We start from the raw sequence: 18,086 nt of genomic DNA, 5'->3' as shown, positions 1-18,086 counted from the left end.
TGACATTGGCCGACACTCGGCGTGGACCGCTGAGTCAGTCTGTGTTCAAGTTCCACGTGTACTACCAGGTCAGACGTATCCTTAAAGAGATCAGCGCCCCCCTCCCACAGGACAAAGCGTGGGACGCAACAAACAACCCGTACGATAGACGGGCCTACGAACGTATTTGCAATGAATTCGAAATAAACCCGAAGACGGATTGGCGTTTGCCGGGGCCGAACCACGGGTTGGGTATTCCTTATGATGGCGCGCGATCAGTGAAAGAAGTCAGTGATGATTTACTGAAACGAGATATACTACGCCAGGACTTTGCTTTGTCGAGTAATGAATGGAGGGATGATCGTATGAACTTTAAAGGTGGTGTTGCTTTCACAGTCCAGAAAGTGGAGCAGTCAACCGCAGACGGGTGGAAAATGTTCATGCTGGACACGTCAAAAGGATTCACTCGTGCCGGGGTAGTCAGGTTGAACGACTCGATTCGAACGTACGTGTGGGCGCTGTTGGGTGCGCAGTCTATGACGCGTTCCAACATCCTCGGTAAGGGAACTGCTTACGACGCTCAGAAACAGTTCGTTTCCAACGTTGAGGATGCTATCAATTCTCCAGTTGATCTCCCGAGGGCCATCGACCGTTACCAAAACGTGTTAGAATACGCCAGATCGAAAGTCAATTACGTATTCGGCGTGGGGTTGTACATGGCTCCGAGTGATATGCAACTGAGAATAAAAAAAGTGGTGGGTTATAACAACAAAATAGTCATAGCCACGGCGGACCAAAAGTTGGGTATCAACCCCGATATTAACACCCCCTATATCCCACACATCCCACCACGTGAAAAGGGTATAGTGGCGCCACCTCCGGAGCCTAAAATTCAACCAACACCACACCCCCATATTCATGTGGGGGTACCCCCCTATCAGCAGCATATTGATAATAAAACAGCCCTAGTGGTTGGTGGGGTAACTTTGGGACTTATTTGGTTAAAGATTTCTTAGCCGCTACGTACACCAGACCCGCCACGGCGACGATGGCTGCCCACAGGTTTTGACTGAGCCACATGGCAGTTTTAGACAGAGCGCTCAACAACCACGAGACGATGCTACCCAGGATGCCGGGAAGGGCTTCGGCGGCTTTACCAGCCAGTTTAGCTAGGCCTTCCCCGAGTTTTTTTATCCAGTCTTTAACACCCCCACCGCCACTTGGAGTTCCCCCGCCGCCGGCAGGCCCCACAGGGGTTCCTCCCACCAGTGACACCACCAGGGTTGATATGATGAAACCCAATGCAGTCAGAATACTGGCGATGGTGATCCCTTGCTCCCGGAATAATATCCGAATCCTGTCTGCTAACGTGGTGTCTCGGTGGAGGACTTGATTGATGGTTTCCCGCACACGGCTGACCTGGGATCTAAGCTTTTCTTTGTAGCCGGACGCTGTCTCCAACCAGGTCTGCCTTTCATCTTCCAAATTACGTATTCGTTCCTCGATGATGGCTTTCATAGACTCGTCCTCAGTTTCACCGAGTTTTTTCTTTTCATAGGCGATGTGGTCGTCTATCTCACTCATTTTGGCCGTGCTTTTCCAGAGCTGACCACGAATGGTTTGCATCAACAGGTCCAACCCCCTCAGTTCCCGAACGGTAAATTCGAGCCCCGGAAAGGGCTCGTTCTCGTAGTCGGCCAACACCTTTTTAATATCATAAGTCATGTTTTGATCCGATGGGGCGTCCCTGATGCCTTCCAGACCTTTAACTAACTTCGGAGGATACTGCTTAGGTCGCGCGCCACCGTAATCTGTGAAGCCTAGTTCATCGCGGATAAAGTCATTCCCATGTTTACCGGCCAATGTTGATAAAGCAAGCGGTTCTCTAGTGCGTTTATTCATGAGATCGATCTCCGGGCGAGACTTCAAACGCAGCGTGCCATTGCTGAGGGTAAAATCGGAATAGTTCCTTCCCAACGGTTTGAGTTTGGATTTATTTTCAACTGCGTTGTAATAATCATCGACGGCGCCCTTAAGGAGCTCGTCACTTTGCGAGAATGAGGTCTCCTGGTCATCATTGAATGCCTGGGCACTATCGTCCCACATATCATCCATAGGTATGTCTTCATCCATTAGTATTAAAAATATATTTCTTTTATATAACAATGTACGGCAGAAAATTAGATCCTTTCAGAAGATTGAGAGAGCCATTAGGCGCCAGAGCCGTGCGACAGTCGGTGACCATCACCAACAATCCCAGCAAGATAGACCAGAATCAAACTCTGCTGGTTAGATTTCCAAACCTTGGTGAGAATGACCTCATTGTACCAGGCACTGTTCGACTGGCATTCAATATCACGTTGACCTCCGACAACGACAAACGCGAGCTAGTGCGTAACGTGGGTCGAGCTATCATCAAGAAAACGACCGTCAAGATCAGCGGTAACGAGGTGCTGAGCATCGACGACAGCGACGTGTTTCACTGCTACAGGGATCTCTGGAAAAGCGAGGGAGAACGAGTCAATGATGTGTACCAGGGTATCAGCAAATCAACCCGGGCGCGCATAGGGTATGCCTTCACGCAAGACCAGCAAGACAAGCTATCGGACGGTGAAAAGGCCATCGCTCGAGCATACGGGAATCGATTCTGCGTGCCGCTCGACTTCGAGTTGCTCACGGGACACGCGCCGTTTTACCAGGCCGCGCTGGGTGATAGGCTCGAATACGAGCTCACATTTAACGACTATAGCAAAGTAGTGCGTACGCCGAACGGTGATGAGGCCAGTTATACCATAGACAACATCTCTCTGGAGTTCGACATGGTCACTAGCCCGGAGCTGGCCAGGCAGGTTCGAAGCCAGTACTCTGGGAAGATGGCTATCCTGTACGATCGCGTACTGAGGCATAGATCAGTCGTGCGAGATAAGAGCGACACTGTGTGGAATATCAACCTGAACGTGCCGGCGCAATCGATGAAAGGTATCCTGGTCGTCCCCGTGGAGTATTACGATCCATTCCGGAGGGACAGCGAGAAGTTTTTCAACCCCGAGATTGAAAAGGTGGAAGTGACTATCGAGGGCGTGCCAAACCAGCTGTTCAGTCATGGTATGAGACCACACCAGCAGTGGGATGAGATAAAAAAGCTACCAGTGGGGGATTATATAACAAAGGACCTGGACCTCGGCTCCGTGCAGATCGGTGAATACCTGACCACCAAGTACGCCCTATGGTTGGACATGCGATCCACGGATGATGATAAACTGCACGGTAGCGGGCGCTGTATAGATAACGGCAGCGAAGGGATAACCATCCAGATTACTAAGAAGGCTCAACCCGCTGGTAAGTTGAAATTATATCTGTACGTTATTATGGACGCGCAACTTAATATAGACAATGGGAGATTCGTGCAAGCCATCTACTAGTGGGGGAGACCCCCCCACACCCCCCAACAATAAACTACCACAACTACCCACTGACCCACACTGCGCCATAGTGTGCGGGCAGACTGGCTGTGGGAAGACCGTTTTCGTGTTGGATATGTTGGAGGGTTACTACAAGGGTGTGTTCGATAACATCGTTATCATGTGCCCTACTCTGAGCATGAATAAAACGTACGCGCGACCTTGGGTGATGACGGACCCGGACGTACACAAAATCGACCCTGGAACACGCCTGCAGGACTGGTTGAAAGCTCTTCACGAGAAATTTAAAGGGGAACCGACGCTGTTCATACTGGACGACTGCAGCGCTAATCGCGAGATAACAAAAAAGAGAGACATGCTATCGTACCTGGCCTTCTCCGGCCGGCATGCAAATCACAGCGTCTGGGTGCTAACGCAGAAGTTCAACTCGGTGTTGAAAGACCTCAGGGAGCAGACGCGATGGGTGGCCTTATTTCACTGCAAGGACAGGGATTCGTTCGAGGAGTGTTTGAGAGAGAACGATGTGATGAGTAAATTAGAACGGGAACGGGTGAAGAAACAGCTCGCTGAAACTAAACACGCTAAGCTCGTGCTCAAGACCGACCAACCAGTAGCATATATAGTATGCTAAAGCTAAGCAAAGCTAAGCAAAGCTAAGCAAAGCTAAGCAAAGCTAAGCAAAGCTAAGCAAAGCAACGCCGCCGGCAGGCCCCAGTGGGGGTGTGGGGGATTCCCCCAAGCGAGAGAAACTGGTGGCGTTGGCTGTTGGCGGCAAAGCCAAACATTACTTTGGAGACTACACCCCGGATAAAATTAACAAAATGCCAGCCGAAGAAATCGATAAGCTGTACGCTAGATACGAGTCCCGGCTCGGAGCAGAAATGACAAAGACAATAGGATCGGCTATGACCCAGATATACACCGGTATTGTATCATACTTCTTTCCCATTCCACCAGAGCGCCGACTTTACCTGTGGGAAGACCTCGAGAAAGACCCTTTTATCGAACACGCCGTGAGCTCTATCAGCTGCGGGCTGTACCACAAATATGGTATGTTGTTGGCTCCAGTGACGGCGGCGATTATCACAGCAAAACATTGTCAATTTGAGAGAAAAAATAATAATAATAGTATAGATGGATGCTGCTCCCGAGGTGACGGAAGTGACACAGGAACCAGTGAGGGAAACCCCTCCCGAGGTGATACCCCCCACAGTGACCCCTTCACAAACAGTAACCAGGCAGAAGAATCCTAAGAGAGTAGCTGCCGGTAAAAAACGGTGGTGTAACCAACATAAAGTGACCAACCCCCGACTGTTGTTGGCTGTAGGCGTAACTGCTGCCGTGGTTATAACATGGTTATACGTGGGGGTACCCTCCCACAGTGAGCCACCACCCAACAGTGAGCCCCCCACCCCCACTATTGACCCGCATATCATGTTATAATTTTAATATTTTATATCATATACATAATGTCTGAGGGGAAAACGTTCATCAACGACGCATACCACGCCACAGTGGTCGCCAGTCTAGCCGTAGGGTACGCTCGGTTGACTAAAATGGTGCTTAAACAACCAACTATCAAGCTAGATTTCAACCTGCAGGATATGGGTATGCTCATAAGGAACCTTGGTATGGCGATGGCCACAAAAGACATCCTAGTAAAACAAGGAATAATACCTGATAATATAATGAAATAAATATAGGGATGGCCACGATAGCTATGATGGTCGGTGGGGCGTTAGTGAATGCCCTGGCATTTTCCGGGAGTAATTTCCTCTTCTCGAAGGCTGAAATACAGGAAGAAAGGAAGCGACACGATCTCGCTACTAAGAAATTACAGAGAGCACAGGCCGAGTACGCTAAAAAACGCCTCCAGAGGATCGATTTTATTAACGAACAACTCCAGCGTGAAAACCATGCCGTTCAAACATTCAACGATGTTGATGAAGCAATGAAAGAATACTACCTACTAACTGGTAAACAATTGGAACCGCTCAATAAACCCACACTCGCTCAGTACTACACACCATCCAAGGGACAAATGAATCGTGAACTGGGCTTCATAGTGTTGGGTATAGCAGCTACTGCGTTGGTTGCGAAGCAATTAAATTAAAATACCTATATAAGTAAACATGAGACCCGCTCCATACCGATGCGAATACATACTTATGGGGAAGACCGAGGCCTGTGGTAGGAAATGCAGGAATCAGGGGTTCTGTTGTTTCCATATGGGAAGTCCTAACTACACGTGTTCTGTGTGTGGTATCGGGGTTAAAGGACACTACTGTCTATGTAAAGCTCACGGAGCGAACGTAGTCAGACATCAACTCATCTACGAGAATAAAAAAGGCTACATAAAAGAACGTAGGCGACTGCTCAAGATAGACTCCAGTGCGTGAAAGGGTTATCTCCCTTTACTGTGAAGCAATTAGACATTGGTTCTCTTAGGTGTAAACACTATGTCTACTGTACGCGAGCTGAAGAGGGTCGCAAAACAGAGAGGTGTGATCGGGTATTCTCGAATGCGGAAGTCAGCATTGTTGAGATTACTAGGTTTAGAAGCCCCTCCTTCAGTAAAACAATTAAAAGCTCAAGCAAAACAGCTTGGATACACGGGTTATTCAAACCTGGGGAGAGCCGGGTTAACCGCATTGTTATCACATGCCCCCGTAGCAAAACCTCCCACTGTAAAACAACTGAAAGCCGAGGCACACGATTTGGGTTTAGGCGGGTATTCTCGTATGAGAAAACCACAGCTTGTAGAATTATTACGACAGAATAGAGCTATTGACCTACAGTTTGTGCGCACTGAGCGCGCTGTAGGCAACTATTTGAGAGGTTGGCGCATGCACGTTGATAGAAATATAGACATTATAGATATCAAGCCTCTGATAGCTGATAAGGTCAACCAGGAACTAAATAACCTAGGAAGTATCAAGTTTCAGATCACAGTGAAAATGTCGCTCGATAAGCAGGTTGGGAGTACCACTGAATATGTTCAGCCTTACTTCCGAGGTCAACAAGAGGTGGTCACACATACAGAGACCATTGACGCATCAATCGATACCAGTTTTCAGCAGATACGAGAATACCTAGAACGCTACACACACTTGGGGTCCGGGTGGGTTGTAGATAAAATCGATAATGTCTATCTAGACATAGCTAACTATGTGCCGTTCAGAGGCGGGTCATACCTAGCCTTGCCCCCCTACTATAGGAACAAACATGCTATAGTAAACGTTAAGAATAGAGGAAACGATTGCCTGAGGTTAGCTATCAGGTCAGCCTTATTTCCAGCTGGCGCTAATTCAGATAGGCTTTCTAGCTATCCCCAAGACGATGGGCTCAATTGGGATGGTATAGATGAACCCACCCCCATATCCCAGATCACTAAAGTAGAAAAACAGAATAATCTGGCTATAAATGTTTTTGGGCACGAAGGTAACACAACAATAGTACACAGGGTCAGCCCGGTGAAGGATCGCCAAGTTATCAATATATTCATGATCCAGCGAGGTGACAAGTATCACTACACATGGATAAAACACTTTAGCAGGCTGTTGTATGACCAATCAGCATACAAAGGAAAGACCCACTTCTGTGAACGATGTCTACATGGCTTCACCCGAGCTGATTTATTAGAATCCCACCGGGATGATTGTCAAGGTGTGGGGCAGACGGCCATACGAGTCGACATGCCTAAGGAAGGTGATAATATCCTAAAATTCTGTAACCACAAGAACCAAATGTCTGTGCCTTATATCATATACGCCGACTTCGAAGCCTTAGTTGTGGGGGATACCCCCACACCCCCCAGTGGTGCCGCCGGCGAGGCTCCCATCACCCACAAGACACAAGAGCATAAAGCCTGTTCGTTTGGATACATTGTCGTCCGTTGTGACGGGGAAACGAAAGCTCCGGTAGTATATAGGGGACCTGACGCGGCTGAAAGGTTTCTAAAGTGTTTGCAGGAGGAAGAAAAAATTATTAGGAATGTATTGTATAAAATCGCTCCCATGCGTCTGACCCGAGTCGACAGGCTAGCCCACGCTAGTAGCACTAACTGTCACGTGTGTGAATCACCACTTAACGGTGATTCGGTGAGAGATCACTGCCACATAACTGGTAAGTATAGAGGCGCCGCTCACAACGCGTGCAACCTCAAGCTTAAAATCAACCCTAAGACAATAAACATCCCCGTTGTCTTTCACAACTTGAGAGGGTACGACTCACACTTGATCATGCAGGCCATCGCGAAAATCGATGGTAATATAACGTGCATCCCCAACAACATGGAGAGATACATCTCCTTCAGCTTAAACGGACTTAGGTTCATTGACTCGTTTCAGTTCCTCCTGTCGTCACTCGACAGTCTGGTCAAGGCCAACAATACCTTCCCTATCACCGATCGATACACAGACGCCGAGACTAGACCCCTGCTTATGAGGAAGGGTGTGTACCCCTATGAGTACATGGATAGTTGGGCCAAGTTCACCGAGACCAGACTACCCCCTATTGACTGCTTTTATAGCAAGCTGAATGAGGCGTCCGTCTCACGAGATGATTACTCGCACGCGACTAACGTATGGAATAAACTGGGTTGTAAGAACCTGGGTGATTATCACGACCTGTACTTGAGGACAGATGTACTGCTGTTAGCCGACGTGTTTGAGACGTTTAGGCGGACGTGTTTAAAGCAGTATAAACTCGACCCCGCATGGTATTACACCAGCCCAGGTCTGTCGTGGGACGCCTTGCTTAAAAAGACCGGAGTTAATTTGGAATTGCTCACAGATTACGACATGCACCTATTCATTGAGAAAGGTTTGCGAGGTGGGATTTCCATGGCATCCAAACGATACGCGAAAGCAAATAATCAATACGTGAAAGGTTACGATCCTAACAAACCAACCAATCACATTCTCTACCTCGACGCAAACAACCTGTATGGCTGGGCCATGAGTCAGTATCTACCTACAGGGGGATTCGAATGGGTACCCCACGTTGATGTTATGGGGGTTGCACCAGATTCGAACAAAGGTTATATCCTCGAGGTTGACTTAGAGTATCCCAAGGAATTACACACATCGCACAACAGCTACCCCCTGGCCCCCGAACGTATGAGGGTTAACCCAGACTGGATGTCTGAGTACCAACATAACTTGTCAGGTGGTCGTGTGACAGACGTTGAAAAACTCGTGCCTAACTTAATGAATAAGACCAAGTACATCGTTCACTATCGCAACCTACAGCTGTACCTGTCGTTGGGTATGAGGCTGACCAAAATACACAGGGTGCTCATGTTCGACCAGAGTCCATGGATGGAGCCCTACATCAGAATGAACACAGACCTACGAAAAAAAGCCACCAGTGATTTTGAGAAAAATCTCTACAAGCTCATGAACAACTCGGTGTTTGGTAAGACTATGGAGAACCTGAGGAAACGCGTGACCGTGAAGCTGGTTCGGTCGAGTGAGGAAGACAAGCTCAGGAGATTGATAGCCAGTCCGGCATTCAACCGTAGTAAGATATTCACAGACAACCTGGTTGCCCTACACATGAAGAAAAGTCACATAAAATTCAACCGGCCTGTTTACGTGGGGATGAGCATCCTCGATTTATCCAAACACCTGATGTACGACTTTTACTACAACGAGCTCAAGAAACAGTACGGCGACAGGTGTGAAGTGCTGTACACTGACACGGATTCCCTGCTGATGGAGATTCGAACCGAGGACGTGTACGAGGACATGAAAAAACACCTCGATTTATACGACACCAGCGACTACCCTAAGACCCATGCCATACACAGTACGGTAAATAAAAAGGTCCTAGGTAAGATGAAGGACGAGTGTGCTGGCACGCCCATAGCCGAGTACATAGGTTTGAGACCTAAGATGTACTCCATACTGAAAGCCGACAATAGTGAGATCCGGAAGGCTAAGGGGGTTAAGAAGTATGTGGTGAAACAACACATCAAACACGCCAGATTCAAGGAAGCCCTGTTCAAGACCCGTACCTTTAGGCATAAAATGAACACACTTAGAAGTGATGGGCATAAGATATACGGACTGACTATAAACAAGACGTCCCTGTCGCCTATGGACACGAAACGTTGGATAGCTATTGATGGGATAAACACATACGCGTATGGACATGAAAAAATTTGAGGCTATTTACTACAGCCCGCGTGGGTACTGGAAAGGAGCTAGCGCAGTAGATAAGCTAGCTAAAATAGCGCGAGTACCCCCGGAGGAGGCCAAAGCGTGGCTTGAAAAACAAGCCCTGTGGCAGATCTATTTGCCGGCACCACGCTACGTGCCTAGAAGGAGGTTCGGTATTAACATACCTAATAGCGTTCACCAGGCAGACCTACTGTTCCTACCCCACGACAAGAGGTACAAGTATGCCTTAACCGTAGTGGACGTAGCCAGTCGTTACAAGGAAGCCGAACCCTTGACCATGAAAGATTCGGCCCAGGTAGCCAGAGGATTCGAACGTATATACAAACGCAGCCCGCTGACGTGGCCAACAGAGCTGCAAGTTGACCCCGGACGGGAGTTCATGGGTGCCGTGTCACAACTGCTAGCCAAACACGATACAAAGGTCAGGCGTGGCACGGCCGGAGCCCATCGCAGCCAAGCCATAGTTGAGAGATTTAATAGGACTTTGGCTGAGCGCTTGTTCGGTCATCAGTATGCTAGGGAGATGGCCACCCCTGGAAAACGATCGACTGAATGGGTCACGAGGTTACCCAAGGTGGTGTCGGCAATCAACCATGAAGTCACCCGTCTCACCGGTAAGAAACCGGCAGACGCTATCAAACTAAAATCAATAGTTGCAGAGTCGGCCGCTCCATTGCGTGGGAAGGAGAAACAGATACCAGATAGGGCCCTAGTGAGGTATCTATACCAGCCGGGGGAACACGAGGGCAATAGCCGTAAGCGGGCCACCGATCCTATATGGTCAGTCAAAACTTACAACATAGATAAAGTGGATATGAAAACCGACGAACCTAACTTGTACTACTTGAGGGGTGGGCCGGGTAGGGGGTTTGTAAGAGAAGAATTATTGATCGTACCGTACGGCACAGTGTTACCTCCAACCAATACACGGTAAACTGTTTCATAGACACCCAACCTTTTTGTAGTAGGGGTAATAGTAGCAAGAGCTAAGGGCCCAACCAAAGCCTTATTTAGTAAATAAGGCTTTGTAGAGACATTTCTTGAAAGTGAGCCAAAACCCCTATTCCCTATACTACTTCATCATTTCTTGGATTGTCCCCGTTATAAAACACAAAGAGAAACTTTGTTAGCTAACAGAAGTGATATTTTACAAAACATATGTTTACTAGATATGTGCCTTATTTTACGTGGCAATGCAGAAGTGAAGAAAATCTGAATATCTTCAAACCTGTCCATCATTAAATCAGTTATATTCTCAAACACAAGACCTCTCATGTATATGTTCTCTGTATCTCATGTAAATATATTTGTTCTCAGTATCGGCAGAGAGCGTCATTAAGTTTGATATCTTGTGCCCAATCCTTTTCTTCAATAAAAAGAATATGTTTAAATCAAATCAGTCTATCTATATGCGGAGGCTAGCGAACCTTCCCTTGAACAACGCTGTACTAATCTGCGTTGACATCAGTCCAGTCTAGCATACCAGAAGCCTACATCTTATCCTTTATTTGTACATGTCCGACTTCCATTCACTATCCTTTGTGTACTAACTGGCGTCTTCCGGTCAACTGTGTTTTCTTTGTATATTATGTTATCTCATTGTTATAATTAGCATATCTATACATGTCCTTCATATCATGCATCACTCCTGCTTGACAACGGTACAAGATATCTATATTGAAACTTCGCACTCACGCAATAAAGAAGTTGTTATCGATAACAATTTGTCCTATTTGTTATTAAATATTCCTTATCCTTCATCGGAGAAAATATCAACATTCCTGAATCCTTAAGAAACATGCTAAATATTCTAAAGTGTGTAGACGCTTTAATGATATATTAATAAAGAAAGACAATCTACCTCAGGTATGTACAAAATGGAACACTCAAATGCCAGAAGCTATGAAGTGGAAAACTATCTTCACTAAATTACTAAATGTACTAAGGATGTTAAACTGATCGATTTTCAATACAGATCTATTCATAAGATAATTTACACCAAACAAATTGCTATATATGAAAACTGTTGATGATGATGTTTGTCCACTTTGTACGGAAGAAGGAGAAGAAATAGAACATCTATATTATTACTGACAGCAATACCAAAACTTCTGGTTTCACTGTGAAGCTCTTTTGAAAGACAAAATATTAAGCTGTGTCTTGACTAAGTCCACAATCTTTTTTGGTTCCCAATACTTACATTATCTTATAAACCATATCATTCTCCTAGGCAAGAAATACATACATTATATGAGCATAAAAAGTAAAATTTCGGTATTTTGGAAATTCAAGAAATCTGTTCAAAGAGATAATGAAAATAGAGAGACATATTGCAACAAAGAACAACAAAGAACACAAATTCGAGCGAAAATGGAGACCACGGGTTGGTATGCTCAGTGATCAATAGTTCCAGTCTCAATATACCGCTTGGCTGTAAATGTATATGAAAATGTATTTGACATTTACACATTTGACATTGAAATGCATCCGGATGGATCCAATGTAGAGTATGTAAAGACTACACAAATATATGCATACTTCTGAACTGAAAAAAGTATGTAAAGAAAAGTGTAAACCTATGCTTAAACCCACCCTTCTGAGTTTTCTTATAGTTTATTACAAAACGCTTTTTATTACAGATCGGGTTGAGTAGCGAAACAAAAGAGTCCAAAAGAGTCTTGCACTTAGATGATTTTATTACATAACGGGTTATTACAAAACGGGTTACTCTCGAACCAACGCACTATGTAATAACAAAGTACTATGTAATAAAATCCAAAAGTCCAAAAACATTTCGCACTGAGACGATTGTGTTGCAAAGCGCCTTGGTACTTTTGGAAAAGCCTACTTTTTGATAATAAATATAATTCTGTAGTTAATAATGCTTTATAGGAACTATTCACACCAATGTTGAATTTCTAAATCTATGCATCGATGTTTAAACGAAATAGTTCATATTATCTCCACAATCTCGGTGCGATATAGATATATGAGAGTCCCGTTTTTAAGAGTAGCATTCTGATGTGTGACGCGCAGTTTGTACTGCCGTGTTCAACTTGTTCTTTCATCATAGTATAACAAGCGTGCGGGTGTCCATTCGCATCCATACGGATCAGTCTGCAGCAATAGCGAACGCATTTACAAAAGCAATTTTCCCTTAAGTTATGCCGCCCAATCTCCACAGGTACTGTGCTGAATGAGCAATATTTACTTATACCACGGTATCTTTTAAAGAAGGCACTTTGGACTTTATTAATAAATTTTCGGCATGTTTAACCCCAGATTTTACAACCATACAAAACAAATGATAATATTTTAGTGTCAAACTGTGTTAAGTGGCATATGAGATTAGTTACTAAATATACTAATATAGGAAAACATGCTTTCCTGACTCGCAAAGCACTAGTTTCACATGCGCGTGTCCATACTTGTCTGGGTATTTGTATTGTGTAGTTACTGACATCTGCATGCCTTTGTAGAACCATTTTTTCAATCTTTTTTTCAAGATAGCCACCATGCGAAAAACAATAATATTTCACTTATTTAAATTTACTTCCATACCCCATTTATTACAGAAAGATTAAAAAACATTCAATTTTCTTTGTAGATTATACCAGGACAATGTCATCTGCGAAAGTAATAACCTGATCAGCATCACTTCCAAAAATAGTATTTTCTAGTTATGTTTCCAACTCATTTTGAATAGGATAAATAGCAGAGTGTTTAAGATACAGCCTTGTCTTACGCCGCATGACGTTGCGAAGACATCTGTACGGCGAGAATAAACCTATACATATGCACCAACGTTTTCATACATATTTTTGATTGCTTGAAAATATTTCCAATGACACCATTTTCCTAACATTGTATAGAGGAGTGCCACATCTAAAAGTGAGTACCATATATTTTATTGTGGGCGTTGTTTCGCCGCATAGAGCTTATGCTTTAAAGAGCTTTTGTGTATGTTGATTGACAACATTTAGAGCTTACGGAGAGTTTTATTCGTTCGCTGAAAACACATACCAAAACGTCATGCACGGTTGATGTGACGCCTAATGATGTAAATGACGTCAAACTGTTTGTCATTTAAGCATTATCAGCCATTGTCAAGTAAAGAAACATACCCCATTATGTCATAGATGAACTCATGAGACGTTATCTTAACGTCACAACACTTGTTGACGTTTACACCAAACTGATATATATGACATGGTACATTTAAAGCCTAACCATTACAATATTTTGTTTTTATAGGTGATATATATTTAAACATTATTATGTTTTAATGATATTTTTATTGTTCCCAAGGGTACACCATTGAGACACCAGTTTATATTTTATAGGTAGGGTTGTAAAGTACACAAAAATTATCATTTTTACATAACAAATTGACCCGAACATAGAGACAAATTTCGATCTTATATTGGGAATACAGACCTCTATTTCTGTGATGACTTTGGAGACTATTACGTTTTATTGCGATGAGCTTTTCTATATGTAAAATTTCTCTCAAAATTTTGATCATGAACTTTTGGGAGTGTATTGATAATTCCAACAAGAATGAATATACTTTTCGGCAGAAAGAATAATATGATTTAATAATCTGTCTGTGTATAATGTTCCAAACCAAATGAATTATTTTGTTATTTTAAGTGTATTCTCAGTATGATCATTCATCCAGGCTTCACGTTCATTCCAGAATGTTTGTGTCACTCTACATTCCCAGTAAACATGACACTTATTCTCATTCAGCTCATTACAAAGACAGCAAACAGTATTGTCAACAAGTTTCATTTTAAATAGTTCATTTTCAGCATGGATAATACCGTGTAAAAACTTGTATTGAAAATCAAGTAGTTTATCATCTTTCAAACCATTTCTGATCAAATCTGATTCCAATCAAAAGTAATATTAACAAACGCTTTTTGCCATTTAAGACAGATTTAGGTAAATCTTGATCGGAAATCAGGAAAACATTCTAGAAAACATAAAACATTCTAGAAAACATAAAACATTCTAGATCCTTTGTATGATTTCAATAAATTCAAGTGACACTCAGTTGTGAGGAAATAACAAACTGGGATATTTCTAGAATGTCTAATAGTATATTTCCAAGAATCAGGAAGTATATTCAAGACACGCAAATAGTCCAGGTATGTGCCTTTAATGTTATACATTTCCTTCAGCCTGTCAAATGTAAAAAAAACCGGTATTGTCACATAGGCCCTTAGTTGAAAGAATGCCGTTTCTTGCCCAGTGTTTATTGTAATGTGTTGGGTTTTTGAATTTATGGTTAAACTAAAGTGATTAGGCTAGGATTTCGTAAATATTACCAGAACTGAAATGACTCTTTTCACAATACTTGTTCCAAGCTCTCAAAACATCACTCAAATAAGGGTTATCTATATGTGTTAGTTGATCAACATTTGCACCAGATTTTAAAATGACATCGAAAGGAATATTACGGGGATTTTCAACTGTTGTTTTTCTACAGTAAGATCTCAGGTTAGCTAGTTTCAAAGCTTCGCAAAAAGTTACAGTGTCAACCATCCTTAAACCACCATTTTCGTGTACTCTTTTCAAATTGGTCCTTTCGATTTTATCAGGTTTGTCTTTGTATATGCATTTAAAAAAGATGTTTTCCAACATACCAATACCTAAAACTGGACGTGACCATACGCATCCGTCAAATTATCAACCTATTTCTCTAACTAGCTACGTTTGCAAAACCATGGAACGCATGATAAATAATCGACTTGTTTGGTACTTGGAAACAAATAACCTTATAACAGATATACAATGTAGTTTTCGTGAAAACAGAAGTACTGTCGACCTAATGTGTTTGGAATCATTTGTCAAAAACGCTCTAATCAATAAAGAACACGCTGTGTCTATCTTTTTTGATCTTGAAAAGGCATATGACACTACGTATACGTGGAAATATGGCATTTTAAGAGATTTACATGACTTCGGAGTGTGAGGCCAACTTTCTAAATGACAGACAATTCCAGGTCCGTGTGGGTTCTACCCTGTCTGATCATTACAATCAGAATCAGGGTGTTCCACAAAGCAGTATTTTGTCTGTCACACTTTTTAGTATAAAGATAAATAGTTTATCAAAAGTTTTAAACCATTCAATTGGTGGATCGTTATTTGTGGATGATTTTAATATTTCTTGTCGTGGTAAAAATATGAATACTATTGAACGGCAACTGCAGTTATGTTCAAACAAGATCAATAAATGGTGTCTTGAAAACGGCTTTAAGTTTTCTAAATCAAAAACTAATTGCATACATTTTTGTCGCAAATACAAACAACATAAAGACCCAGAACTATCTCTAGATGGCACTCCCATCAAAGTGGTCAAGGAGGCCAAGTTCCTGGGATTAATTTCTGCCTCATATTAAATCCCTTAAAACTATATGCCTGAAGGCACTGGACTTGTTGAAAGTGGTTTCAAATTCTAAATGGGGAGGTGGTCAAGCTACCTTCCGCCATCTATATCATTTTAAACTATACCGTTTTAAACTTGATTATGGCTCCGTCGTCTATGGTGGAGCATGCAACAGCAACCTAAAACTCTTACATTCTTTCCACAACCAAGGTCTAAGACTTTGTCTTGGATCCTTTAGAACCTCTCTTGTTGACAGTCTCTACGTCGAGCCAGATGAACCATATCTTACTGAACGCCGTACAAAACGCCGTATCTTTACAATATATCGCAAAACTATACTCCAACAAAACTAACCCTGCATATAATTGTGTCTTCAATGCTCTCTATGAGGATTTGTATAACAAAAAGTCTTCTCTTGTTCCGCCTCGTGGACTCAGAATTATGCCATTTATTGCTGCTGCCGGCATTGAGCTGGAAAATATAGCTCCTTCCCGTCTTCTTTCTACTCATTGGCAATTGGTTAGGCCACAAGTTGACCTAACTTAAACTTCATTTAAAAGGCAGAAACTAATGAATTACAACATAAACAAGAATATCATCAGTTAAATAACAAATATAATAATTACAAATCCTTATTTACAGACGGGTCCAAGGACGGTGGCGTGGTGGCTTGTGCCACTGTCATTGGATCCAAAACAATATCTTCTCGATTACCGGATAGCAGTTCTATTTTTACAGCTGAAGCAAAAGTCATATTAACAGCTGTTAAATACATTCAAAGATACCCTAAACATAGACGATATATAATCTCTTCCGACTTTCATTCTTGTCTTCAGGCGGATAGAAATTCATCATGTAAACATCCACTTTTAATAGAAATTATTGAATTGTATAATGATCTTGCTACTGGTCAATACGACATCGTCTTCTGTTGGTTACCCAGCCATGTAGGAATCTGCGGTAACACATTGGTCTGACCTTGCTGCTAAAGTAGCACTCAACAAATCTGTGACACCACTTCTTATTCCTTACAGTGATTATAAAGCTAGCATTAGAACTTACATCCGTGATCTGATGCAGAAGAGGTGGGACACCCGAGTAGGTGTAAATAAATTACATGAAATAAATCCGTATATTGGTTACACCTACTTGGGCTTCAGTGCAGATTTGAAGAGGTTATTTTACGACGATGTCGATGTCGCATTGGCCATACACGATATACTCATGTATACCTATTGAAAGGTGAGGATCCTCGTTTTTGTATCCCTTGTGATGAGAGAGTCACGGTCAAGCATATTCTGCTTGACTGTGTTGAATTCTCCATCATAAGGGATAAGCATTTTAAAGTTAAAACAAATAAGGACCTTTTCAACACAGTAAGTTCTTATTTAGTTATTGGATTTTTGAAAGGAATTGATTTCATGACTGAATTTTGATTATTATGTTCTGTAGATAGTTGCATTTTAATTATTGGTAGTTTAGATTAGTAGTTTGAATTGTCAGTGGCTGTACCCTCAAAGGGAGTTGAAGTATTGTAAATTTATTGTCCTCTTGAGAGGGTACGTAAGTCCAAAAACATTCACAGTAACTTTAAACGTTCCACTGTTCTTAGTCGCAGTATATGTGTATTTTTAATGTTTGGCTAGATGTGTCTAAACAGATGAGGGGCTGATGTAAATCCAACTAGGGTCCATGCTGGTAGTAAAGGTACATTAAGTCCCCATGGTCCCTAGTATGGTGATCTACTTTCAGTTGTTGGCAATCTATTTTTTGCCTGTTTTTATATTGTATTTTCCGAATAGTGATATTAGTTTTAACTTTCCATGCTAGTTTTAATTCCATTTGTGATATTCTAGTTGTTTTACTGTCCTTCGTTGACAGGTTTTACAGTAGACATATATTTGATTTCAGTATTAAATGTTCTCGTCACGATATGGCTGAGATATTGCCGATGTGACGTTAAATATTAACTCACTCACTCACTCACATTTCCGTCTAGAAATAGTTACGTGTCGTCAGCATATTGGTTTAATTTATACTCATTATTGTCAATAACAATACCTTTTATGTTCTCATTATTTCTAATCACACAACCAAGTATTTCAG

This window comes from Haliotis asinina, chromosome 12 (genome assembly GCF_037392515.1).
Source record: "Haliotis asinina isolate JCU_RB_2024 chromosome 12, JCU_Hal_asi_v2, whole genome shotgun sequence".
NCBI classification, from domain to species: domain Eukaryota; kingdom Metazoa; phylum Mollusca; class Gastropoda; order Lepetellida; family Haliotidae; genus Haliotis; species Haliotis asinina.
Note: the sequence above shows the minus strand (reverse complement) of the source record.